At 42.0% G+C, this 27,688-nt stretch overlaps 1 protein-coding gene and 1 non-coding gene across 3 annotated transcripts in view; one reads left to right on the forward strand and one right to left on the reverse strand.

Moving 5' to 3' along the window:
* Window positions 1–27,688, reverse strand: part of PTPRG (protein tyrosine phosphatase receptor type G) — a 721,348-nt gene that overhangs the window by 411,929 nt on the left and 281,731 nt on the right. The gene's annotated exons all lie outside the window — the stretch shown is intronic.
* On the forward strand, window positions 9,391–9,511 carry LOC150004765 (small nucleolar RNA SNORA13). The gene has a single exon (XR_016512599.1). It is a non-coding gene; the product is annotated as a small nucleolar RNA SNORA13 (small nucleolar RNA).

Consider the following 27,688-nt stretch of genomic DNA (forward strand, 5'->3'; position numbering starts at 1 on the left):
CCCAAAGCTACCACCCTCAGAATCAGTGGGAAGTGGGACCCAAAATGAATTCAGAAAAATAAGGCTAGAGAGAAAAGAGTCTTTCCCCTACACTCCTGTGCGAACGTGTCACTTTTAAAGTAACTAACCTGTAACCTAACAGAACAGTTAGGTCCTGGCAGAAGAAATAATATAAAGATTTAACACATCAACAAAACTTTCTTTTTCATAGAAATTACTACAGATTCTGTTAAACAATAAATCCCATGGTTTAATGGGACCCAGACAATGAAATCTTTCTACTAGAATCATATTCCTAGTGGACAGTGAGCATTTCTATTCTTTTTGACAGTAAAAAGGAGTGTGGGCACAGGGGGTGCTAAAGGGACGTTCAAGGTACACTGATTGCCCCTTCATTCTGGAAGTAAGAAAACTGAAACAGAGAGACTGACAATCTAAACAAACTATTTTCAGTTTTCCTAAATCCCCTGATTTGAATTTTCATCTATACCTCTATTCTGCTGCTGATTTCTAAACAGTGATTTTAAAAAATAAATTCCCAGTCACATTCATTAATTGAACTTTGGTTCATGAACTTTGGTAAATGACATAATTTATTTCACAAACAGAATTCTAATCCAACCCAGTTATGATGATGATTGCCTCTATTACAGCCAACATTGCAATTCAACTTTACGGCTTACCCAGCACTTCTACAGATTTTTATATAATCACATGATGCTTAAAACTGGAAGGTAAAAATCATGTTTCCCATCTTACAACAGAAAAGTTAGCATCAGCAAAGTGTATTGTGCATAAAAACTATTAATATAAATTCCCACCAAAAGGCAAGGAAACAATGATATATATACAATACCATATATACACTTTTGTTCTAAAATGATGGGAACAATCATGCTGGGCATTTTTACTTCACATTTCCTTGCTTGGATGATTTTAAATCATAGTATCTCATATGCATTAATCTCACTTAAAAAATACTTGATATATTTTCAGAATTACATATTTAAGTGCTTTTATCTTAAAGCCCTAAAACACACATATCTGGAATAAACCTAATTCTTTTACAATGGTTCTTAAATACCCCTCAAATACAAATATTTCAACCTCCTCTACTAGAAATAATACTAATGTATATATAGAAGAGAAATAAAAATGTGTATGTCCACAAAAATAACATTTACATTTAAGTTCAGAGCAGCTTTATTTACTCTAGCCTCAAAATGGAAACTCCAAATGCCTGTCAACAGGAGGGGAGATAAGTAATTTGTGGTACCAACATATAATAAAACAGGACCCAGCAAAAAGAGAATAAACCGTTGTTAGATATGCAACTGCATAGACAAATCTCACAGATGTGCTGAGAGAAAACTTCAGGCACAATAAAGTGCATATCATATGAGTCCATTGACAGGAAGACTGAGAACAGACCAGACTTGGCGGTGGTCACTGAAATGAAAAGAGAGGCGTGTGAGGGATCTATGTGAGGTGCTGGGGACATTCTCTTAGTCCATCTGGGTGGTGGTTTCGTAGATATCAGCACATGCTCACTGAGCTGACCGGGGAGGAGAATGCACTTTACACACCTATGCACACTTTCATAAAAAAGAAAGAGTACTCATTTGCCTAAGTATTCACTAAATGGCATATTATTACTGCATTACCTAACTGTTCCCTCAGACAGGGTGACAAGTCTGTGCTCAGTGAAGGGACACACTCAGAAAAGTTAGAAAGAGTAATAAACATTCAAACCATCTCTTTGGTCAACATACACCTCGATCTATACAAAAACTAATAAATAGCTATATCTTTGTTTTTATTCAATAACATATCTAAGTGATCTTTCTGCTAACTGGCATTTTGATAATTAAAATTCAAAAGAAAAGGTAGAATAAAAGTTTTATGTAATCATCACTGATCTAATAGAAACCTAGATTACTTTCTGTGTAATATTCTTCATTCACTTAACAAAGCCTTTCCTATACTGTTGTCTGCTTCTTACAATAACCCTAGGAATATACTATTAAGTACCTTTTCCTAGAAGAAAAAAGATAAGGCTCAAATGAGTTAATGAGCAGTACAACAGGTCTCTTGCAAGGTGCACAGAGAGACTTCAGAATCAAACTGTGGGGTTCAAACCTTATTCCAGGCACTTAAAAGCCACCTATTCTTGGATAAGTTACTTCTCCAAGCCAGAGGGAAGCAAACCCCCGACTCTCACCCAAGAACAGGCTCCTCCCTCATTCATTTCATACTGTCTCACACCAGCTTTCCTGCTATCGCAGCAAAAGTGACTACTTGAAACCAAAACCAGGGGGCCACAAAGGCTAAAATATTCACCAACTGGCCCTTTCCAGGGAAGGTTTAGCAAGCCCGTCTCTAAGCACATCTGAGAAGTTACTGAGAAAGGTGTTTAAGGAGAAGTCCTGTGCCTGGTGAGGCTCAATCAGCACAGGCAACAGCAAGAAGGCGCAGAGGAGCAGGAGGACCGGGGGTGGCAGGGGTAGGGGTCTTGGTGGCAGGAGGCGCAGTGAATAAGGAGAGAGTCACAGATACATTTAAGGGACATAGTCAAGAAAAGGCCCCAGTGCTTTGGAGCACAGCACAGACAACTTTGGGATGTTCACAGATAAATACATTAAAGAATCTACTGGCATAATTTGAAAACCATGCAGTCACCTGACTAGAAAGCAAATATTCATTCTGGGTTTTGACATTTTTCAGTTGTGTAGCCAAAATGCTGAGACATGATTTAATTTGTCACAAAGGTCTGCTTGCAGACTGACCTCAAGATGATCGTTTTGTTCAGTGCTTCTCACAAAAGAGGACCTCGAAATTTGTGCAAGGACTCCCCAAGTCAAAATAGAAAATAAATTCTGAATTCCATACTTAAAATTCAAAGAGGTGTGAAGCACTATGTAGAGAGATGCGGGTGTGCCCATCACGTGACCCAGGCCATCACACACAGCATCACTGATATGGAGCCATGGTGAACAGACCAATTACAGACATCTCAGAGCAAAAGTAAAATTAGCAGCAGAGAATGTCAGTGACTAGCAAGTGAAATTCTATCCTCCTCACAGTCTGCAGAGCAGGGAGCCAGAGAAAAGACCAGATATGTTTTACCAAAAAGTTCTTAGAAGTGACCAACCCAAAAGCCAGAAATCCCATATTTTGCTGAAATCTAAAAATCCATTTCTGAGCAAGTCATCAAATACGACCTTCTTATAAATGTGCATGTTGAATTAAATATGAGGCTATTTCAGGTACTAAGACCCATGCCCAAAGGAATTCGAAGTAATAAGAGATCTAGAGCGCCTAGCCCTAGAAACCTCACAGATTGTAAAAAACTGTATTTGACCTTCACCCTGGGTTGTTTGCTTTGCTTGTGCTTACTCAAACAAAAAGAACATCACTTTACAAACAATTTTCTGTTACAAATTAACCTCAGAGTAATTCTATAAGCCAAATGTGTTCACTTTGACCACCAAAACCTTCAAAATCAAAGTCACAGGAGGAAAATTTTACAGAAAGAGGAGACAGCCAGAAAGGAGAGAGAGGGCACTGCAAGTAAAGGGCTCAGGTGGGATCCACATCATGTCCTGGGACAGTAGAGGCCAGGGTTCTGGGGCAGGGTGTCAGGAAGTAAAGTCAATGAGATAACCAGGTGCAAGGTTGCAGAAGGCTTTTCCTCTAAACTTACAGATTTTGAAATAGATTTTGAGAGGCACAGAATCATGATAGAGCTGTAAACAGAAAGGAGACACAAAAGATACTTCATACTCTGATCTCGGGGCTCTTCCACCACAAGATTAGACAGGATACAATCCACAGTCCAGAGGTTTTATGAGACTTAACATTTGAAATGCCCAGTCCAGATCCTGGCACAACCCCAGGTCTCAAGACATGTCCCCTCTTTTCTTTGCAATTCTTCTCTGGTTAAGGGAGCATTCCAGAGGCAGGGAGAAGAAGCTTAAGGAACCAGGGGACCTTAAGCACAGGTCCTGCTTATTAAACCAGTATAGGACAGCCACAGAGGGAAGAAACCACACCAACTTCTGGTGCTCTAGGCTGCCTGCCCAGCATGGCCCCAAGGGCCCAGAGACTCCCTGAGGAAGCAAGACCACAGCCTCAGATTTGAAAAATAATCTCTAGGCTCCAGGCTCAGAAAGGAACTCTGGGCTGGGCTTTCTGCACCTTACAAAGGATCAGAAGAAGTATTTGTCTCCAAAAACTCAATTTCAAGTTCTTAAGCGATGGCCTATGTCCTCCAGCTCTGTAACTCCACCCCCAACATAGCACAGGATGGATCTCAAGGAATCCCTACAGGAAGAAGGGAGAGAGGGCTGCGAGATAGGGACCAAGAAGAGTTCACAATGCAGAGCCTGATTTGTTAGTCAAACCTGCCCCAAGGCCCCACTGACCACTTACCAAAACGGGTGACCTTGAACATTTGGCTTTACTTCTCTGGGCCTCAATTCCCCTGATTTCAATATGAAAATGTTATGAAAGGACTGAATAAATAATGGATAGACAGAGCTTAGTGAATGGCTTTAAAAAGCATTTAAATATTAAAGTTATTATTATTAAACAAAAAGGAGAGAAAGGGACAGACTCACAGACTTCTGGTCCTGGAAATGTCACCAGTGTCGGTCCAGCCGTATATGCACAGCCTCTGAACTTGCCAGTTACCACACAGGGAGCCCTTTCTCTCAGCTTTTGCTTCCATCAATTAACTGTTTAACCATTCTCACTTCAGGCAACCAAGTCAGCTCAACGGGGGCCGCTGGCATGTATCCATACCCAGTCACTCCTGGGCCATGGAGGAGGGCAGCAGGCAGGGTGTGGGAAGCAGGAGGTGAGGGGGATGCCAGCCACCCAGCAGGGCACCATCAAAGCCTGCTGCTGCTGAATCACAGTGACAAGAAAACTTCTGGAGCCAGGAGGCCATCTGGTACTGCTCCCCAGTCAACAAGAATCCTTGACTCTCCAGTCAAACCCTTCCCTGAACTTGGGCCAGATCACCCCCCATGTCTCTCTCCCATACAAACACAGTCTCTGCTGGGAGAAAAGGACAACCAGTTCAAGAAGGGGCAACTCTGCATAACTGTAATTTTTATAGAAAGGAGTCATGTCTCCCTCCCACCTCCCAGCTAGGTGTTCTAAAATGGGGGCATGTTCCTCCTTTCTCCTGCCAGTCTTCAGCTACAGTCACAGTCTCACACATCTTGGCAGTGGGGTCAGTGATCTCAGACGTGTTCCAGTTCCTGATCAACATCACCTTCCGCTCCTTTACCGTGGGCAAAATGAAGAGCTCTTCTCCGTGTCATGACCAGGAGGAAAACATACAGGTGTTTAATAGGTAACAGAGACTAACACAATGATACCAGTGAAAGAAATTGGAGGCAGTGTCCCTAAATAGTGTAAAGATCTAAGCCAGCCTCTTCCTGGATGCAGTGGGGAATGACATTTGCATGAATTAGCCACACTACATGTTAAGTGGGTACAGAGGAGTCTCCTGGTTCTTTTATATAACTGTTGTAGGGGAGCTTCCCAATATCCTCATGTTGACCATTCAAAGAAGTTAAAGGTTATACCCACAAACAAACCAGAGCCCCTGTGGCTGGCCAAGGAAGCCTGTATCAGCAGTGACTTGCTTCTGCAGACTTGTTATGGCAACAGCTAGAGGATGGTAATTAGATGCCGGGGCCTTTGAACAACTGCTGAACCTGGGCGTTTCATAGGAGAGCACAGATGAGCAGAGCAAGCAGTACAACACCCCTGGCCTCCCATGGCTGCTCTGGTTAAACTAATATCAAAGGAAATACATTTCATCCTGGGACAGTGTGGTCGGAAATCTGGCTCCACTAGCAGAAAAGGAGGACTGAGTCAACGAGAAGGTGAATGGGCTCTGCCATGCTCTCTGAGTGGAAGCAGCTTGCTGCCACCTGCCCAGTGAGCATAAGGGATGCCCAGGTTAAAAATAGGATGATTTTATTATGATCAGGCACGAGACCATCCCTATTAAAACAGCAACCCCACCCCTACCTACTCCATACCTGAGAATAATGATAAAAGAACCAGGCACAGACACTACAAATTTGGGCACCAGGTCAAGATTGTCTGAGTTCAAGTCTTAGCTTCACTAATTACTAGACATGTGTTTTGGACTGGGACCGCTAGCACTCAGGTTCCTCAGTGAGAAAATGGAAAAAAACAACAGTACTTTCCTCATGGGACTTTTCAGAGAATTAAATGACATGACTAACTAAAAGGTGCTATTTTTATTACTATTACTATTGTGGTGTCCCTGGCTGGTTTGGCTCAGTGGATTGAGCGTCGGCCTGCGAGCTAAGTGTCGCTGGTTCGAACTTCCAGTCAGGGCACATCAGAGAAGGAAAACTCTGATTCCAAAAAACCTCCGCTGCCTTGCGGCATACCTCTTCAGGGGAAAGGCTAAGGGAGTAAACCCCGACAGAAAATCCGGAGCCGGAGTCCCTAAGGCGGTTTGACGTTGTAGTCAACACCGGCAACTCCTGCGGCGCACCTGAAGCCAAGCTGTATTGACTCCGTCTTTCCCTTGGACCCTTCAGCTGCGAAGAGAGGGGGGGTCTGCTGCATGGGCAACAGCAGACCCTCCATATCACCCTGCCCAGGCTCTGTAGCTTCAGCTTCACTGGAGAAGACACTCCAGCATCATCGCAAGATGTCGATTCAACATGGGAGGAGACAGATACCGTGTCACTCCCGAGTTGGACTGCACAGCCATTCTCGGCGGTGCAGATAGACTCTTAAGAAGCTACACCATCGTCTCTCGAGATGGACGGCTGCCGCCGCCGACGACGACTATTGTGGTGGTTGAATAGACAGAGTTGAGTCTAGACACTGAAAGACAGCATGCTAATTTGCACTGCCCTGACCCCACAAATACAGTGGCCATATACACAGAGCAACTCCCCAATCTAACTGGACAAAAGCACCGTTATTCTCACTGATCGGCAAAAATGGCCCCGGTCTCTGGACACGCAGACATTGCCAAATGCTTGAGCAAGCCACCCTAAAGGGAGCAAAACAGAAAACAATCTCAGAGGAAGTGAACGAGGGGATGAGCAAATGTGCCCATGTGACAGTGACATTCTGACACAGATGGTCCTTCTCAGACACCTCGATCTCACCACCGAGCTTCCACAGAACCATTCAAATACAGTATTACCTCACTTATCGCGGGTATTATGTTCTAAACCCCCTCCGCGATAGGTGAAAATCTGCAAAGTAAGAACCTTACATTTATTTTAGTATTTATATATATTTAAAGCTTTAAATATATATAAGGGACCATTTTAATATATATAAGGGACCGTTCCCAGTCCCTTATTAACCTTTCCCACTCCCTTATTAACCTTTTCCACACTTTTATAAACACTTATGTTCTTAAACATATTCTACACTGTTAAACCTATGTAACTTTAACGACATATACAGTACTGAAAAATCCCGCGATATAGCGAAAAATCCGTGATAAATAATTAAATATAATATTTTTTTAAATCCCATAAACAGTGAGGTCGCGATAAGTGAACCGCGATATAGAGAGGGACTACTGTACTGTAGTAGTGTAGAAAGGAACACTGTGAAACAATCTAGAAAGAAAGAAAAACAGATTCTACTCACTACAAGGAGATGGCCCCGCAGCCTCCCTGCCTTCTTTTCAGTGTATTCCGAAACTGTGGTCCTCTCTCAATTTCCAGAGCACAGATGTTGAAGTGAAAACCTTAAAATGCCTTGGTTATTGAATGCTTTGGGTGGCTGGTGAACCAGATTTAAAGACAGCATGGCAGCCAGAGGATTATAGCTACAAGGTGAAAAATTAAGAGCTGAAGCAAATTCAGTTCACCATGCAAAGCTGAACTTGATAGTTCATTAGGAAAAGTTCAAGTGACAAGTAAATGACTGGTTTCCTAACCCCCTTGGGATTTGCCTTAAGTCTCCAAGAAACCTTGAGATGTTCAACTCAGCTGCTGTGCTTAAACTGGGCAGCATTAGAAGGTTCGGAACCTCCACACCCAGGGACCAGTGGTCAGGGGAAGCACTTCCCACTTACCAATTTATCAGACAAAGAGGGACCTCTTTAGAGATTATTGTCACAAGACAAAGTCCCTATGTTGTTGTGACAATAGAATGCCTTTGTCTTCTAGGGTACTGAATAAAACCTGGGTGAATAAATAAATAGGTGAAATGATAAAATAGATCTTAATTAATTAGGAAGCAGATGAATTCTACCACCCCTGGTAACATTTACTGAGCATTACCAATGACAGGTACTAAACAATATTATAGGGATTGTTTGAATTTGTTCTAAGTATTCCCACATGATAGATAATTTTACTATCCCCAATTTACAAAGAGAAGAGCTGGAGATTCAAAGAAATTACATGACTTGCCTAAAATTCATAACTTAGGAGAAGGTAAGCCTAAGATTTGGACCCAGAGTTCTGGTTCAACTGCCATTTTCCTTAACCAGCATGACTCTAACCTAGAGCAACTTGTTCAGAGTTTGTAGTGATCAGTGAATTCTGCTGAACACATAAGCAAGCTCTGAGGTTCATTTCAGGTAATTCTCCTAAACTGTCCCCTTTCAAGTAAAAGTGAAAAAAGAAAAAAGTTGAACTGCATATTCAATACACATACAAAGCTTGCCTTTCCTTACCAGTTTAAATGACATGTTCAGAACTGAATGACAACCTAGGGAAAAAAACTGCACTCATCCAAGGTGTGGGAAGAACAGGAGGGATCAGAGTCCGATCTTAGGAACCCAGAGTCATGTTGCCCATGGAAACACAGGGACCCCTGGGCACGACAATTAAAAGCTACGATGAAGTGCCCTGCCCAGCAAATATGCAGGGCGTGGAGAGGGAACATGGAGGCACCTTTCACCCATCACAAACTCCTGCCCTGTAGACACCTGCCACTCCAGGAGAATACCCTGGAGAGCCTAAGGTGGTCAGAAACGAAGTCTGTGTTACTGGGGCCTGCAGCTGAACACACACTCTTGATTTGCTCCCAAGGTTTAACCAATAAATCCCAACTACATTTTTTTCCCTGTATATTATCAAGAAAATGTTCCAACAGACAACAAAGTTGAAAGAATTTTATAGTCAACACCTGTATGCTATGGACGTCACTGAGGCAGGCATACAGGTGAGGCAGGTGAAACGGATCCTCACTAAAGAAGGATGAAGAAAGGCGACTCCACAGTACCAGTCCAGTGTCAACCTGTTCCTCAAAAAGCATGACATCCTCACTTGTTGTTGGCCCTGCGTGCTGGCAACCCAAGGAGACTGGCTCCTCCATTGGGCAGGCAGTTGCTGAGTGTGAACAAGAAACTCCAGTTGCCTTTATGTTGCCCATTCACTGAATGGGGTGTCAAAGAAGGCATAAACAAAACACTTGGTAGCCCTTTCCTGCCCTTGAATGTGATGCCTTTGGTGTAGGAGCTGCCTAAGTAATGGCTTAAAAAGAAGAAAAAAGAAACTCCAGGCCACCACACTGTCTTGTCAGTCTCCCTTCAGGAAAAGGCATCAGCTCTTATATTTTATACCCACAATTTCAATGACCGCTGAAACGAAAGGGAGTTTGGGATCATCTACTGAAACCTAATCTTTTACTTTACACTTGAGGCAAGACCCCAAAAGGTTAAATGTCATGCCCAGAGTCGCACGTTAGGAAGGAACTTAGAGCCTTCCAATAAACCACCTTCAGTCTTCCCAGAACTACTTTTTGTGCTGATGACAGACAGAAACAAAGAAAACTGGAAGGGAATCCTTGAAGTAGATATTTACAAGCAGGCCTAGAAAATAAAGTCCAGGTAAGTAAAAGGTAACTGTTCCTGCCATTCTTTAAGTCTGGGAAAAACCCACATTACCCTTCCTTGGCCAAGGTTCCCAGAAGACCATCATTCTAGGTGACAGTATCAGAAAGTTTCAATCCATGATGCTACAACTTGAGAGTGTAAGAACTTTTACCCCTTTAGCCTCTGCTTGTGCTGTATAATTCAACCCCCATAAGATTTTTTTCAATCTAATTTCACAACTCATAATGCACATCTCAAACAGCAATGAACTCCTACCACACACGGCAGAAAATTTAAATAGCACCATAAAGTCCAAGGGCATCGGCACACACTGACTGCCCTCCTGCAGCCAGGACTGCAGAGAAGCGCCCCAGCCACTGAGGGGCTGCAAACTGATTGCGTATGCCAACCATGTCCTCCCTATCCCATTCCTAATTAACGCCACTCTAGGCCTCCTGACAAGGCTTGTGAAAACCACTGTGACTGCTCTGGTTTCACCTGGAGCTGAAAATTACTTTGCCAATAGCACAGAATAATACTTTCCACATAAATAACAATAAAGACAAGCCTCTTTGGTGGCCCCTGTGTCATTTTCTTTCATGTGGAGCATTTCTCCAAAGCTTTGAAGGCAAAGGACAGGACTCCACTAATAGCCAAGACAGTAAAAGAGGACAGCATTTTTCTGCCCTCCAGGACCTCCACCTACAATGATACCTTTGATCTAAGGATTCCTGGAATTCTGTTTTCAGCTGCCAGTTTGACAAAAGCTTCAAGGAGCAATGCCTGTGCCAAATTTTTTTTAAATTTTTTATGTAATGGTTTGAGAGAGAGAGACAAGGATAGAGAGAAAGTGACACTGACTTGTTGTTCTACTTACACATTCATTGTTGGTTGTTTCTTGTATGTGCCCCGATCAGGGTTCAAACCTGCAACCTTGACATATTGGGACAACGCTCTAACCAACTGAGCTAACTGGCCAGTCCCCGCCCCCTTTTTGACCTAAAAACTAAACTATTCTGTTGAAAACCCTGGAAAACAACAATTATAGCAAACAATCTGCCTTCATCACCTTATGTCATGAAAATGCCATAATAAAAGCTTGTTTCCTTTTTGAAAGATTGTCTTAACATGACCATGCTTTTTTTTTTTTAACTGGCAATTAAACACATACTGATATACTCAACAATTTGGGTGAGTCACCAGAAAATCAGACTGAATGAAAAAAAGCCAATTCTAAAAGGTTACTTACCATATGGTTCTATTTATATAATATTTTTAAATGACAATTTTAGAAATGTGGGGAAGATTAATGGTTGTCTGCAACAGGGAGCAGGGACAGGGGTCAGAAAATAGGACGGAGGTGGGTGTGATTTTACCAGTTCCTTGTGGTGTTGAAACTGTTCAGCCTCTTGACTGTGGGGGTAAAGACAGGTGATAACACTGTATAGAACTTAATATATCTACATGTGTACATGGGTGCGCACGCGCACACACACACACAAATATAAGAAAATGGGGAAAACTAAATCTGAGTAAAATGGGTGGACTGTATCAATGTCAACATCATCGTCATCATCGTCATCATCATCGGCAGCCGTCCGTCTCGAGAGACAATGGCGTAGCTTCTTGAGAGTCTATCTGCACCGCCGAGAATGGCTGTGCAGTCCGACTCGGGAGTGACAATCCCTGCCGCACTTGTTACAGGTGAAGGCAGATGGCTGTTGTTGCTGCTGCTGACGCTGCTTCCGCCTCGATCTTTTCTGGACCGCCTCCTCGTTGCGCGCAGCCTCTGTGCGGGACGTACCTTGCCTGACCGCGAGCCTCCAGGCTAGGCGGTCGTCTGCTTGAACTTCCCATGTGTTGAGATTGATGGAGCATTGTGTCATGTCCTTTTTGCAGATGTCTTTGAACCGCAGTTTTGGGCGCCCTGTCATCCTCTGGCCTTCTGCTAGCTCGCCGTAGAGGAGGTCTTTGGGAATACGGCCTGCATCCATTCTTTTGACATGGCCGAGCCACCTGAGGCGTCTCTCACTAAGAACTGCATGCAAACTGCTCATGTTGGCTCGCTTCAGCACCTCGGTGTTGGGAACCTTATCCTGTCAGGCGACATGCAGGACTCGTCGCAGGCACCTCATGTGGAAGCTGTTGAGTTTCCTTTCGTGCCTTGCGTAGGTGGTCCACGTCTCGCTGCCATAGAGGAGAGTGCTGAGTACGCAGGCTTGGTAGATGCGCAGTCTGGTTTTCTCAGTGAGGCTGGAATTGTTCCACGCTCGCCGGTTAAGTTTGGCCATAACTGTGGCTGCCCTGGCGATTCTCCGGTTGACCTCCAAGTCGACTGACAGAGAGCTCGAGATGGTGGACCCGAGGTAAGTGAAATCGTTGACAACCTCCAGGGTGTATCCATCGATGGTGATGCATGGGGGAGTCCCCGTGCCTTGAGCCATAACGTTCGTAATGTCAATATACTGGCTATAATATTACACTACACTTCTGCAAAATGTTACCACTGAATGAGTTCTCCCAGGTAACTAGAAAAAGTATACAACTACACATAAAGAATCAATTATCTCAAAAGTCTTAATTTTAAAAAATGAGCTACACTTATATGCACTGTGCAAAAAGCCGTTTTCCCCCGATGGCATGGAAAAAATCATCTATCTGCGATAATTGAAAGGACAAGCCCAATTGTCAAGAAGATGAAACATGGCGATGGGGGGGGGGGTGGCATTAAAATTTAGGGAAAGGATTTCCTTCTCAGTCTAGCACTCTTATCAACGTCTCAATTTCACATCCTACCTCGAGGCAGAGCTTTTCACTCTGAAATGTACAACATAGAAGGCTTCCTCCTCTGTATCTCAATATCTTTGGTAACATGGCAAAAAAAAAAAAAAAAAAAAAAAATCCCACAAGATTTTATGCATTAATGTATAAACTGGAATCCCTCCATGTTTTTCCAGAGTTTACTAAATTCAAAAAAAAAATTATAGTTAACAAATAATGTGACCTATATATTAAAACTGAGGATACAAGACAAGAGTAGCTACTGGGTTCAGGTCCTAGTTCTACAACTATTTAATATGTTTCTCATTTACCAGCCTCTCCATTCTTAAAATTCCATGAATATTTTTTTAAAAATCAAGGACCTTGACAACTTCAGAAGTTGACAAGACGAACTCATTAGGGCCTAATCCATAACTCTGGGCTGCCTACCAAGGTCTCAAGCAAGAAATTTTCCTTGTGTCCAGTGTATACAGGCTCCCTTATAATTTTGCTTGAACACACTTTTCCGTACCTAAAGGAAAAAGGTAAAGGGAAACAGCAGTACGAGAAGAGGTAAGACTTCATTTGATAACTCATTTTTCCATAATGTAACATGCGATGATTTTAAGTAAAGGGTAACTGAAAATCAGACCTGAGCTTGAATCTCAACTCTGTGATGTAGTAACATTGTGACAGGGGCAATGTAACAGTCATCCCTGGAACTCAGTTTCCTCATTCCTATAAATTTTTACGGATTATTACAATGACAAAATCTCCTGAAGGTCTTAATGACTGACACATAGTAGGTATGTAATGAATTATCAAATATATAAATTATAAAAATATTCTGATAATAAAGGACCCAAGCATCATTAAATACAGTATTGTAAATATTACTATTAAAATGTATTTTTAAAAATTATTTTTAAAAAATTAGATTACCATTCTTTTTTCAAGATTTCATTTATTTATTTTTAGAGAGACGGGAAACAAGAGAGGAGAGGAAGAGGGAAGAAAACATCCATTGGTTGCCTCTCGCATGCCCCACCACCAACCACCACCACCAGAGACCTGGCCCACAAGCAGGCAAGTGCCCTGACTGAGAATCCAAGTGGTGACCCTTCACTTTGTGAGACGATGCCCAATGCACTGAGCCACACCAGTCAGGGAGATTATCATTCTTCTTGTTCTTCATGAGATAGCTGTTATTCTACTTAAAAATTAAAAAAAAAAAAAAAAAATCTAAAAAAGTCATAGAGATACAACCATGAAAGTATAAACTTCCATTCAAGAATTTTTTAATCCCATCACAACCTACATATGCAAATCACCAGAAGAGATGTTTACTAAATCAGGAAATGCAGACAACAATGTTTATATTTTAATTTATTAATGAACAATAAATTAAAAGGAGATTGTACTGAACCAGTCTGTCCTGCTAGATATAAACATTGTGGTTTATAGTCTTTAAAATTCAATTTATAGTCTCCTCCAATGGCACATGAAGGCATCATAATTACAAATGTAGGATATTTACTTTTCCTAGTAAAGTAGGAACCATGCTACCATAATTTCAGCTCTCCCCAACTGGCATCTAATGACCTGTTTTAAACAGAAGCCATATATAGTAATAGTGAGCTTTTTAACCAAAGTACTAATAGAGAGTAAAAATTCATTTACCTCTTCAAAAAAAAAAAAAAAAAAAGGTGGAATACCTAATATTCTAGGAAAAGGTTAAAAAAATTTAAAAAGTCTTCTGTACTGAATTGAGAAAATAATCAACACACTGAAGTTACTTGGTTTACTCCCATGTGGATATAATCTTTTTATTATAAACACTGTATTGATTATAGGTTTGTTTTTAACACTACCTAGCAAATTTGTACTCATTTTTAAGACTAAAATTGGCTGTAGAAGCACTGTTAAAGGAGAATAACCTTTTAAAAGAAATAAAAGCAGTTGATAATATTGTTTAAAAAATAGACTGAAATACATCCACTCATAAAACCATCTACTCCTTTCCCTTTCTGATGTAGCTTCTGAGAGCCATGTGCCATCTATTGTTGCAAAATGAGCTTCTGTTTGTGGGTTTCCTACTCAGTCCAGTAGGGAAGCAAAGCATCCTACTGTCTTTCTGAAGATAACGAGTGTTTATTTTCCTTCCTGCTTTCGTGGCATTTCTAACACCTGAAATATAAATGGACGACAGAGAAAAATAACCTTTTAAAAATGTATTACAACCCATTTAAAGCATGCACCAGTTTAATTAAGTGGAGACTTTGCCCCTAAGGCATTTGGCAATGCCTGGAGAAACTCACAGTGGTCAAGACTGAGGTGTGTGTGCAGTTGGCTTCTAGTGGATGAGGCCAGGGATGCTGCTAAGCATCCCACAATGCACAGCCCCCCACTACGAAGAATCTTTTAGTCCCAGTGTCCATAGTGCTGAGATGGCGACAGCTGGGTTTAACCAAAACCGGTATCATTTCTTCTAATGGAAAAAGAAAGCCATATTTGATTGCAGAAAAAATAAAGCCAATTTCAGAAACCCAATATTCAACAGCAATATACTAATTAAAAGTATATAAAACCTCAGGAACTACATCAGTCTTCCCAAAGACTGGCATGAAGACAGCAGTGCAGCACCAATTAGAAACATGTAATTGAACCACTTAAAGAAAAATTAAAGCAATGTTGACTAGTCTCACAGCTTTACAGCACATAAGACCTCAATCTGAATTTGTGACTGCTCCCCAGGCTGACTCTCAGAACCTGTGGAGTAGAATTTTCTAGCCATACTCAAGAATTGCTGCTGTCAGTATGGTGTGATGGGGCACATGCACCACCACTTGTTCATCTCCCCTCTCCCATTTATAGCGGACATCAGCCATCTTCCTCACGTGGTGCTCCAGCCCACGGAACCGGCATAGGAGGTGTGGCCTCCATGATGGGGTATGATATCAGGAAGGGTGGCTTCAAGTCTTGCCTTAGCCACTGGAGGGCTGTATAAATTTAAGTATGTCATTTACCATCTCTGGTTTTTTTCCTTCTGTTATATAATACACACTAGGAGATATGATAAGGGTCTTTTAATTCTAACTCCAAACAAGATGTTGCACTATGAGATTTCTGGAGTAATAAGGTATTTGTACTTCGTCTACAAAACTGCCAAATGCTAAGTGTATGAAGCTATGTGAGGGAGTAAAAAAGAAAGATTAGACACACACAGGAATATAAGAGTAGGGTGGCAATTGACCAGAAAAAGAAATGGCCAACAAAAAAGCCCAAGGGGGAGTTCTCTTTAAAAATAAAGGAATAGTATGCAATAGTAGAGAAAATGCACTAGAATTCGATTCAAGAGACCTCAATACAAGTACCAGCGCCCTAGAGCAGTACTGAGCCTGTGGTTTAAGGTAAATGAGCTAACCTCTCTCTGAGAGTCAGTGTCCTAACACACCTGCCTGTCCCTTCTCACAGGATTCTCTCTAGATTAATTACTAAATCTTCACGGGACCCCCCAAGAGCAGCATGACTGCGTAATTTATAGACTACCCACACTACAAAATATCACAGAGCTGCAACGTAAATGAGTTATAGCTGTTGGTAGCAATCTACAGTGCTGTTCACAGAGTATCATCACAGAAGCTCGTTACACAGGGATGGGAACACCACAATCCCTTATTTATAAGCAGTAATAGAATGAACCAAAGTTACGTGAATACATATGTGTGAATGCAATGAGAAGAAAGTGTGGGAGGACACCCCAAAACGTTTAGCACCAAGGCTGGGTGGTAAAGCAAGAGTGGCAAAGAAAAGAATGTAACTGGGTTTGACTGTAGGCTTTGTTTCAGCATAACTTGCCCATTTGGCTTCTTCTTATTCTATAGCTTAGAAGAGAAATCTTAACATTTAAAATATATTCAAATATTCTTGGTCTCAGAAAGCAGATCAGAGACTGCCAGGGAGTGGAGCGCGAAGGGACTCGGGAATGCAGAGTGCCTAGTGTTGAGTATGAAGTCCGTATGTGGGATAATGAGAAAGTTCTGGCTCTAGAATGTGGTGCTGGCTGCATCCTATTGTGAATGTGCTAAGTGCCACTGAATTGTACAATTTAAAATGTTAAATTTTATGTTATATGTATTTTACAATTTTAAAAATTCTTGGTCTTAATGTTTACATAAGTAGAAGAGCTCGAGACCACGATCACTGGCACTCCACCAGGAGATATTAGAGCAATAGAGGAAACTGACAGAAGAAAAGGAACGGAACTGTGAAAACTCCCCTGAGCGTAGAGAGAGGAGGAAACTGAGTTGTGTCCACAGAGACATACAGATATTGCTTCTCTCTAACTCAAAGAAAACCCAACCACAGGTTCCACACTGACCTGACATCGAGCAGTTGTCTCGCCCTGAGCTTCCTTGATTCTATCTATCAAACCCCAAGGTGCCCAAAACCCCCAGCAAGACCATGTTCAGGCACCCTGGAGCTTTCAGCCACAGCAGGCTTCCCATCATGACCTGAAGCACTATTCAAACCAAGAACATGGACAATAAAAGAAATTACAATTAATTACATAAGTGCTTTATTTTTAAAAGGTCTCCCCTATATTATTATTTATACCCCTATATAAAATACTCAACATAAACGTTTTAAAGCTATTTCAAATCTTTCTTCAAACTGAGTTTTGAAGTTTTACACTGAAGACTAAAATACAGAAAAGTAAAATTTGTAAGGCTCTACGGAACCACAGAATTCTAGACCACACTTTGAAAACCAACAGGCCTGAGCAAAAATCCTGCTGTTTTAGAAGGAGGATGGGAACATCTCAAAGGGCATGCTGACAGCGAAGAGTGGGCTAATTCCTTAAGCTTAAAGGTGTAAGTTGCCCCAAGTTGATCGCAAAACCTGTGGTTCTCAGGGAATCACTTGGGTAAAATTCCAACAGGAAATAAAGGGGGACACAGAGACAAACTATGAAAGTCCAAATGTCCAGCTGGGAACTCTTCATCTTCTCCTGATGCCCCCTTTCCCCCAGGTGCTCGCAGAGTAAGGTCAGCAGCTACAAGGACGGAGAGCTGAGCAATCAGTTTAGGCCCCTAAAAACACATCTGGGCACAGAATAGACAAACACGAGAACCGTACAGTAATTATGCTCCTTCCAGTGCATTTAAAATAAGAAAAAACTAAGTATCTCCCCAGAGTCACTAAAAAAAATTAATGGAAATATTTAACTACACACACACACACCCCTGAAACAGATGGAATTTTGTATCTTAAATTCAGAAGTGTAACATGTAGACAGAGCTACAGCTTTCTTGGTAACCCAGAATTATAAAATATCCCTCTCTGCGGCACTGTCCACATTCTCTTCCTCTACACACCCCATGTCACAGACTCATGATGCATGGTTCTCCAGGGTGTGGTACCTAACACCTCGTTTAAACCTCAGTTCAGCATTACCCACTCAGATAGCTTATATTACAGGAAAAGACCTTTTTGTCTTATCAATGTCTGTCCACAAGAACAGCTCTTCATAAAGCCTTCAAATTGCACTTGTATAGTCTTCACAACAGGGCAAGTTTAAAGAAAAAAGTGTGTGTACATATACATATACATATATTCAAGAGGCACAGACCTTAGGAGGAAAAAAATCTCTGAGTTTAAAAATGGAATATAGGGTTGGAGAAGGGGGAAAATGAATTAATAGAGGAAACAGAGAAATGCCATATAACATATAAACTGAAAACAGGTGAAATCAGACCTATTTTATAGAAGAAAATAAAACGAAACAAACCTACCTCAAAGTGGCTTAAAGAAGACAAAACTAAGGGGCCAAAGGATTATCGGCTCACGTAACTGAAACATTCAGGGTATACCTTGTGTATAAGTATGTAGAACTGCTAAACAGGCTCTCAAAGTCTCGCATCACAATGCACTCTCTCTTCCTGCCACCTCACTTCTGCTTCTGAAAGATGGCTTCATTCTCAGGCAGGCCTTCCTCCCTAGATGGACACCAGGGGCTCCTAGCTCATGGTGCAGCAATCACAGAAAGGGCTTCTGGTCATGCAGTTTGATGAGGAGTATAGAACTGAGTCTCCACTCAAAGCAATAATGCACTTAATGCCCCGGCCTGGGTCACATACCCACTCCTAGAGCTCAGAGAGAAAAAGATGGCTCACCCAGAACACATCAACTTGGAGAAAGGAAGGAGGGTACAGTTATTTCTCCAAAGCTTTTTTATGTCATAGCTTTCCTGGCATCCATATCCCCCAAAACTCAGTAGCTAAAACAGCAATAAGCATCTATTATCTGTCACAGTCTCCATAAGATCAGTATTTAGCAATGGCTTACTGGCTGATTCTGGCTCAGGATTTCCAATGAGGATGCAACCAAGATGTCAGCTGGGCCCACAGACTGGACGATCCATTTCCGAAGTGGCTCGCTCCTGTGGCTTACAAAACAGTGCTGGTTGCTGGGGAGAGCCTCACTTATTCCCTAGTGTCGTCGTCCCCTTACAGGGTGGTCAGCTTGTTCCAAAGCAAACAACCAGTGAGACTAAAGCAAAAGCCACATGTTTTTATGGTTTGGTCTTAGAAGGGATACCACAGTGAACAAAACACTCTACTGAGAAAAACAATGGATAAGATGAATGAATAAAATTAATTTAAATAGTGGGGAACTGGTATTTTAAATGAGGTGTGTGCCAACCCTAAAATGGTCCCCAACAATCTTCACTTTCTGGTATTCACAGACTTTTCTAATATTGTCCCACAATGAATCACAGCCAGTTTGTGTGATAAGTGGAATATGACAGAAGTGACACAGTGTGACTTTTAACAGGACGAACTGAAGGTTCATCTTTTCACCCCTCTGGGACTCAGCTGCTGGTGCTCATAAAAAGCAACATATTTATACCAAGGAACTCATCTTAATTGCAACATCACTGAAGCTGGAGGGGACAGCAGCTGACTAGGTTTTTAAAAAACTGTTCAGGTAACTAAATCAGAATTGTGTAAGCGGCTGCATCTAAACATAGACCTGCATCTGAAAGTCAGATTCAATTTTCAAATTCTTTTCCCAGGTACTGAGCCCATCTTATAATCAACTGTAAAACATGCTTGAAATATAATCCACTAGGACAGATTCTCACAAAAGATCAACACAATCCTCATTACAACTGTCTCTTAAATACAACTTTAGAAAATAAAGCCCAATTGTGTCCATCCTGTATTTGTTATCAATTATTACATAACAAATTACCTCAAAACTTAGTCACTTGAAACCACTAACATTTACTGCACCAGAGTTTCTGAGAGTTAGCCAATCTAGATAACTAAAATCCGAAAAACATGAGTCAATGATGTGGCTCCAATTTAAGGTGACCATTTCTTAACTGCATCTTCTAATCTTTTACATTCAAAATGATGCTACTGAAGGCCAAAGAGAAAAGAACAAACTGATTGCGCTGGCCAAACTAGAGCCCCAATCAGAACTGTGTTCTATCATAATAAGTAACCACGAATCCATCAAGAGTAGTCTCCTAATTCCAGGCCTCCAAATGCCAAGTCTCAGGTATTTTAGAATTCAAATGTGTTTTATATACTCTTCCTCTTAAGTCTTATTTTTTTTAAGTAGATATATGAGTAATACTTAATTCAAATAACCAGTTACCCACCATGTGAGTAAACATGTATTAGATGTGAAAACCAAATTTTGAAAATGATAGGTATCGATAAAAGAAGCTGTGAGATAAATTGGTAAATTTCTTCAGGAACAGCAGATACTGTGTCCTCGGGCCACCTAGCAACTGTACTCCTTCCTCTTCCTGCTCAGAGCAGCTGGACTCCCTTTTGCGTTACTAGGTTTTCCAGGCTAGATCTCTTCTTAATTTAACTACTGAAGCAAGGTATTCACTTTCCCTTCAACTAGGTCTACCTCATAACCAAGAGACTTTTAAACAGCAGCAGTGAAAATAGCTTTGGGGCAGACCCATCCCTGAATCTCACTCTTTCTGAGCTGTTTCTCAGCTTTCCCAGAGATTTCACAAGCTCCCCTTGTAACAGGGGTTCCCAAAAGTCCCCACAGCCTGAGGTTTTGGGAAGGGGGGAGGGAGACAGTGACTACTTGGAGCACTTTGCATATCTATGGCTGGTAGCCAGTTTCTTGATTATGAAAATGGCTGTGGCCATTCCGAAGTGCCAAGGAGATGGGAGAGGCTTTGATCATAGAGAGGGGACAAAAAGCTTATGGGGCCTGACCAAGATTCTGCCAAAGGCCAGGACTAGTCACGGCCCTGACAACCTCACAGGCCGTGATCACAAATTTAAAAATAAGGTAACAGCCATTTGCTCAGAGAGCCACATGGTTTGAAAGGAGGTAGGGGGAGAACCATGGTCTGAAAGGAAAAAAAAGAAAAAAAAGCCAGGCAGAACATAAGGCAGCAGCCATTTGGCGCGCTGACCAATCAGTTTGAGAAGACTGCAAAGGCACCGCACCAGCCCGCCATGAGGTCTGCTGTGTAGGAAGAGAGCAGCTAGGCAGCTCTGTAGAGAAGCTGGTCCATGGTAAGAAGGAAAAAGCAGCTATGCTTCTGGCCATGCGGCCAGGGCTAGTAGGAAAGCAGGCTTGCTGCTGCTTTGATCATGCCTGCTCCAGCTGACTCGGAAGCCACCGAGGACTCTGCCTTGCAGACCCGGACTCTATCTGGACTCTAGAAACTCAGGACATGCGGAAAGGACTCTTTTAGGACTTGGTGCCTTTCCTGGACTTCACCATGACCCAGTGTAACTCAGCACATGTTTTCCTGCACTGTTATATGGAAACTAATGACATCATACCCCTGATCCTGGGGGGGAAAAGCTGACAAATAAGGAATGGGGAACTATTGGGTTTGGTTTTGGTTTTGGCTTATAACCTTTTGAGGAGCAAGGGAAGTGCTGGGTCTCCTGGGAGAACAGGGCTCTGAGCAGGAGTGTTCACAGCTTCCCCCAGGTTAGAATACTGTAAATTAAGACCTGTTTTTCTCAACACTGTTAAGTCTTACAGCAAGGCTCCACATGCACGAACCCCCTTTTGCTTGGTAACACCCTCTCTTCCCACATCCAAGTCCATGTCTGCCTAAGCTTGCTTAGCCAGAGTAATCTTCTCTTGTCTGCAACACTGAGTGATCAGGCATTAAGTTAATCTGGTTTTATTTGTAGACACAGTGGTAGTACCAGATAGCACTTGTCTAACAACCAGGGCACTGTGCTATCAGTGAGCAGGCAGGAAGGGAACAGTCCTTTTCCACATGCCCAGAGAAGCCCACCTAATGGGACACATTGGTGCTGTAACCTCTGAAATACTACTGGTAGCAGGCACCCACATCAGAATCCTGTTATCAGACTATGGTGGGGAAGCAAAACTGAGATCTAGAGTTACTTCTATCCTATTTCATACATAGGCAAGTTTTGCTTTGCCAAAAGGGTCCCTAAACATTTGCTAAGAATTAATGCACTCATTTTAGCAGTGTTTGTCAAAAGTTTAACAACAAAGAAACATGTAGACAGATGTTCAGTCAAGTATCAACCTTAATTAATATCAAGAAGCTATAAATAACCTAAACATCTAATAATGGAGAAGCAAAGAAACAAACATGGAATAGCCACATAATAAAGTATGACACAGAAGTTTAAAACATAAATATGTAGTAACTAATGTGGACAATACACACAAGGCATAAATAGGGCAAACATCAATTTTTAAAAGTATATTTTTATACACAAATGCATACAGACGAGCATGTTATAACTTCTACATTTAGAAGAACAACAATATTGAATATTTCCCAAGGGGATGTGAAGGTATTCTGTATGCACACTATTAGCAAACTAACAGTATTATATTCACAAAACCAATGACAGCTTTTATTTGAGAGTGTGAGAAACGCTCACAGTAAAACACCGGGACACAGGACTTGAGCAGTAACTGGGGCAGTTGTTTATTCACAGATCTGCAGCTCTGGGCACAGCATAAAAGACAAATCAAGGTGCTTGCCGAAAAAGATGTGGCTGGCTGCTTTTATCCTAACATGAGTAAAGCCCCCCACCCCCTCCACCTCCTCCTTCTTCTCCGTTTTTCCATGCTGGATACTCCGGAGTTACAATCTAACATGATTAGCTAAATTAACTGAGGGTGATAATTAACTGAGGGCCATCTGGTTATAAGTCTGTCTCCAGCTCTTCTTTGAAATTTCCCTATCTTGTTTGCTGGGCTGTCTGGCTACATTTTCCCACTTACAGGAGTTTGGTGAGGGCTATCTCCCCCGCTTTGATCTCAGATATCCTTTGTCCTCAGAAGCATTTGTGCTGAGCTGTAGAATGCCCCTTTTCTGATTTGTAAATATGCTAATACTGTTAACTCTGGTTCAGAGACCCTCTAATTACATTTGCCCTTTGCTGCTAATTATTTTCTGCTGGTTTGCGAGTCACCAGTTTCCTTGTTTCTTACAAGAGGAAGAAGGAAAAGAAAGGATCTCAAATTAGAAAACAAATTAGAAATGAGGTTTGTAAAAATCATTTTTTTCTTTAACTAGAAGAATATAACCATGTATTTACTGCATAAAATAATTAAAAATTAGTCCTAAAAATATCATAACCTGAATATATTTTAATTGAGATTAAGTCAAGTAAGCTATTGAAACTTTTCAAAAGCAAGAAGAAAATATAAAAGAAGTATCAGAGTCCAGGCACAAAGACTGGGTAAACTAAGCACCTCAGCCCTTAGATACACTGGGGATTTGTTTCATAGTTTTGGCTACTGTACTGTAGTAAGGAAAACATTATATGTCCAAGTGCAGTCACTTTTTGATTATTGTGAAGACTTCCCTCCAAAATGATTGTGTCTTCTTACCTTCATCACATTCTCTCCAATAACAATTAGCAATACCTGGATTTCAGGCAGTCACAGTAAACTGCGTTCTTGTCACTTAAGGTGCAGTACCTTGTTTTATTTCAAATCCATTTTCCAGGGAAAGTTCTCAAAATAGTTTAAATCATATAGTGATCTTTTCCATTAACTGCACATTATCTTTTCACTACATTCCTAGTTTATAAAATAAAGACATGTAAAATTATTCATGAACTTCCTATGTGGCAGGTCCCAATAATTTATTCGGTAAGAAATGTGCAAATGAAACCATCCACCACTGTGCTGATTTGAAGCACTAATTGTGGCAGTGGTTTTATAGAGAATGTTATCTACTTCCATCCTGTACACATTTAGGAGAGACTGTGGTTTCCTGTCCCAGGGTGTTGTCCAAGAACGACTCCACAGAAGTCTGCAAAAATAAACCTTGGTGTTTTGTTTCAAGAGGAATAGTTGGAGTGTTTCCCACTGAGAAAGGAAATGGGCTTGTCCAGTCTGCAAAAGGTCTCCGTGTGCTCCCAAGACTGCAAGAACAAACACAATTTTGGTTTTAACGATATTTAATGAAATCACTTTTTCTCAGGCTCTCTAGGAGGGGGTCTGTGCTGTGATGTCAGATAAGCTCCATGCTCTTCTCCAGTCCATGGATCAACTCCTCAGATTCCTCATCGTGGTTGCAAAATGGGATTATACCTGCCTGTATAAGATTTATTATTGTAAGGATAAAAATGAATGCACTGTGCTTAGCAGAATGCCTTGCACATAGTAGGGCATAATAATGGTTTTATATATAACAGACACAGATATAAAATTTTTTTCATAAATAAGAGTATCAGATTGAACATAAAACAACTCAAGACACAGTATACTGAGCTATTTAGGATAAAGAGCAGATCTTTATGTTCCATATTCATTATAGCAATGACTTCAGCTTAACATGCCTAATGAATAAAAATAGTCTGAAATACTTCAAATACTAAATGATGAAATAATTTTTAAAGATCATATTAGTTGCTATAAAAGATATATTAAAGAAATTAAGGATACTCTAAAGTATAACTCTACTTTTAAAAGATCATCCTTAACTTAATAAGGAAAAAAAAAATAAAAATATTCCTTCAGCACTTTTCCTTTCCTTCTGACTCACTGAAGGCCAAGATCACCCGGAGAGGCATTTCAGGACTTGGGGGAGTGGCTTGGAGGTCATTTCACACAATTCTCTCCCAACCGAGGACTGGAAGAGCCTGCCGAGGGCAGACTGCAGAAAGGATGGTAACTTGCCCCATCAAGGTCACAACCACAAATTCAAACCCAGCATCCGGGAGGAGCAGCAGTCCCCACAGACAGGTGTTCACCTTTACTCCAGGCCTAGGAGGCTTTTGACTGCCAGCCCCCAGTTCTGAGCCACTCCAGGACAGGTTCTCTGGCATCTACTCTCCATTCAAAGGACAGGGCCCAAAGAGTTTGGTAATATGCCTACGGTCATGGCTGAGAACTAGAAAAGGCTCCGCGAGCCCTGCACATCCTGAAAAAGTTGGAAAAATGGAGCAGCGGACCCACATCTGCCCATCCATTTCCAGCTCAGGAGAGTGGGGCAAGGAGTCAGCGTAAACACTTTTATGTAGCCTGAAGAAGAAAACAAGGGAAAAAGCAGAGCCGGATACAAAGGAAAGCTCTATATATAGAATGCAATTATGTTAAGAGCTGAACTGTGGAAGCAGAATCAGAAATTCGGCCTGCACAGAAGACAAGGCTCTTGGCTGATTTCTTCGTCCTCCAGAACAGAAAGTCCCCGTGAATATTTGGCTGTCTGACCAGCCTAGTTTTAAGGCAGAGCTTTTTCTCCCCTCCTTTCCTTTAAATCATTCATGTGTTTTGCCCTGGCTTTCAGGACAAAGAATATACTTCATATAACTTACTCAACCTTTCATACTTTTTTTTAGCTTAAGCTGTCAAAGCTGTGAGCAGCCTGGAATCCCCCCAAAAGTACAGTCCAATGGAACTTTCTGAAGTAACAGCAATGTCCAATATCTTCATGGTCCAATGCAGTACCCAAAAGCCACATGTGGCTAATTCAGTACTTTGAAACATGGCTAGCAGAACTCAGTGTATCCACTGTGCTGGGGTTGCAAAATTAAAGTACCACAAAGTAGGTGACTTAAACTAAAATGTATTATCTCACAATTCTGGAGACTAACAGTCTCAGATCAAGGTGTAGACAAGACTGGTTATTCTGAGGAGCATGAGGAGAACCTGTTCCATGCCCCCTAGTTTCTGGTGGTTTGCACGCAATTTTTGGCACTCCTTGGCTTGTAGAAGCATCACACTAATTTCCTTAATGTTCCAATGTTCTTCCTTTGTGCGTGTCTGTATCCAAATTTCCCCTTTTTATATGGAAATAAATAATCTCAACTAATTTCATCTGCAATGATGCTATTCCCAAATAACATGACATTCTGAACTACTGTGCATTAGGACTTCAGTGTATGAATTTCAGGGGAACATAATTTAAAACAAAAGACAGAGGGACTTATTTCTACTTCATTCAAATTAATCTGAATTCAAACGGCCACATGGGGCTAGCGGCTACTTTACCAAACAACATAACTACCAAAATATTTCCTGTCTTACACTCACCATGGGTGTAGCATGGTCCAGGCACTGAGAAGCTCTGCACATGGAAGGTACGTTACCATCAGTTACCCAAGGAGGAAGCCTAAATTCACAAAGTACTTGTAATTTGATCAAGGTCAAAGAGCCTTTAAGTCAGGACATGAAACAAGACATGAAGATTTTTTATTTCAGACTTCCCATCAGCCATTTTGTTACAGAGTGAGGTCCCCGAAGTCCTCACAGCCCATGGTTTTGGGGATGGGGAAGGAGATAATACATCTTTTAAAGTACTTGGCATATCTATGGTTAGCTAGTAGCTAGATAATAGCTGTTTTCCCTGGCTGGTTTGGCTCAGTGGATTGAGCGTCGGCCTGCGAGCTAAGTGTCGCTGGTTCGATCTTCCAGTCAGGGCACATCAGAGAAGGAAAACTCTGACTCCAAAAAACCTCCGCTGCCTTGCGGCATACCTCTTCAGGGGAAAGGCTAAGGGAGTAAACCCCGACAGAAAATCCGGAGCCGGAGTCCCTAAGGCGGTTCGACGTTGTAGTCAACACCGGCAACTCCTACGGCGAACCTGAAGCCAAGCTGTATTGACTCCGTCTTTCCCTTGGACCCTTCAGCTGCGAAGAGAGGGGGGGTCTGCTGCATGGGCAACAGCAGACCCTCCATATCACCCTGCCCAGGCTCTGTAGCTTCAGCTTCACTGGAGAGGACGCTCCAGCGTCATCGCAAGATGTTGATTCAACACGGGAGGAGACAGATACCGTGTCACTCCCGAGTCGGACTGCACAGCCATTCTCGGCGGTGCAGATAGACTCTTAAGAAGCTACACCATCGTCTCTCGAGACGGACGGCTGCCGACGAGATAATAGCTGTACTACTGCTCAGGTAAAAAGGGTCAATGATAAGGTTGAAGATACTTTGCATATCAATGACAAGGTAATAGCCCCTACCTTTCCTGAAGAGAAGCAGTGCTGCCACCTGGGTAAAAGGACAAATGATACAGCTTAAGATACTTTTCATAACAATGAGTTATGGTGCTCCAGGTCAGCATTTAAAATTGGGGGGAGCCATGAAGAAGGGGAGCCATGCAATTTGAAAGGATGTAGACATTCGCCATGAGGTCTGATGTGAAAGCAGCTGCCATGTGGTTTTGAATTAAAAGCTGGAGTAAAGACTTCCGTCCAAGATGGAGGCGTAGACAGACACACTGCATCTCCCTCCACAACTAAAAAGGAATACAACTACCTTAAAACTAGTAACAACAAGGAGTTCCAGAAAATCAAACTGCATGGAAGTTCAGCAAACACAGATATAAAGAAAAAACACTCATCCAGACAGGTAGCAGGGGCGGAGCCGGGGCAGAAAGGACACGGTGCAGTGGTGGCAGTGGCAGCAGCAGGCCAGCAGAAAGCGCAGTCACGGGTTTTAAAAAGTTAGGAGGGACACCTGGGGAGCGTTCCCAGCTCCTCATTGGACTGTAGCTCCCGGTGCCAGCGCCGGGGAAAATCAAGCCTCATTGCTTCTGACTGTGCAAACCAGTGGGGACTGGGATGGAGGCAG

The sequence above is a fragment of the Furipterus horrens genome, unplaced genomic scaffold (assembly GCF_987537825.1).
Source record: "Furipterus horrens unplaced genomic scaffold, mFurHor1.1.pri manual_scaffold_7, whole genome shotgun sequence".
Lineage (NCBI taxonomy): Eukaryota > Metazoa > Chordata > Mammalia > Chiroptera > Furipteridae > Furipterus > Furipterus horrens.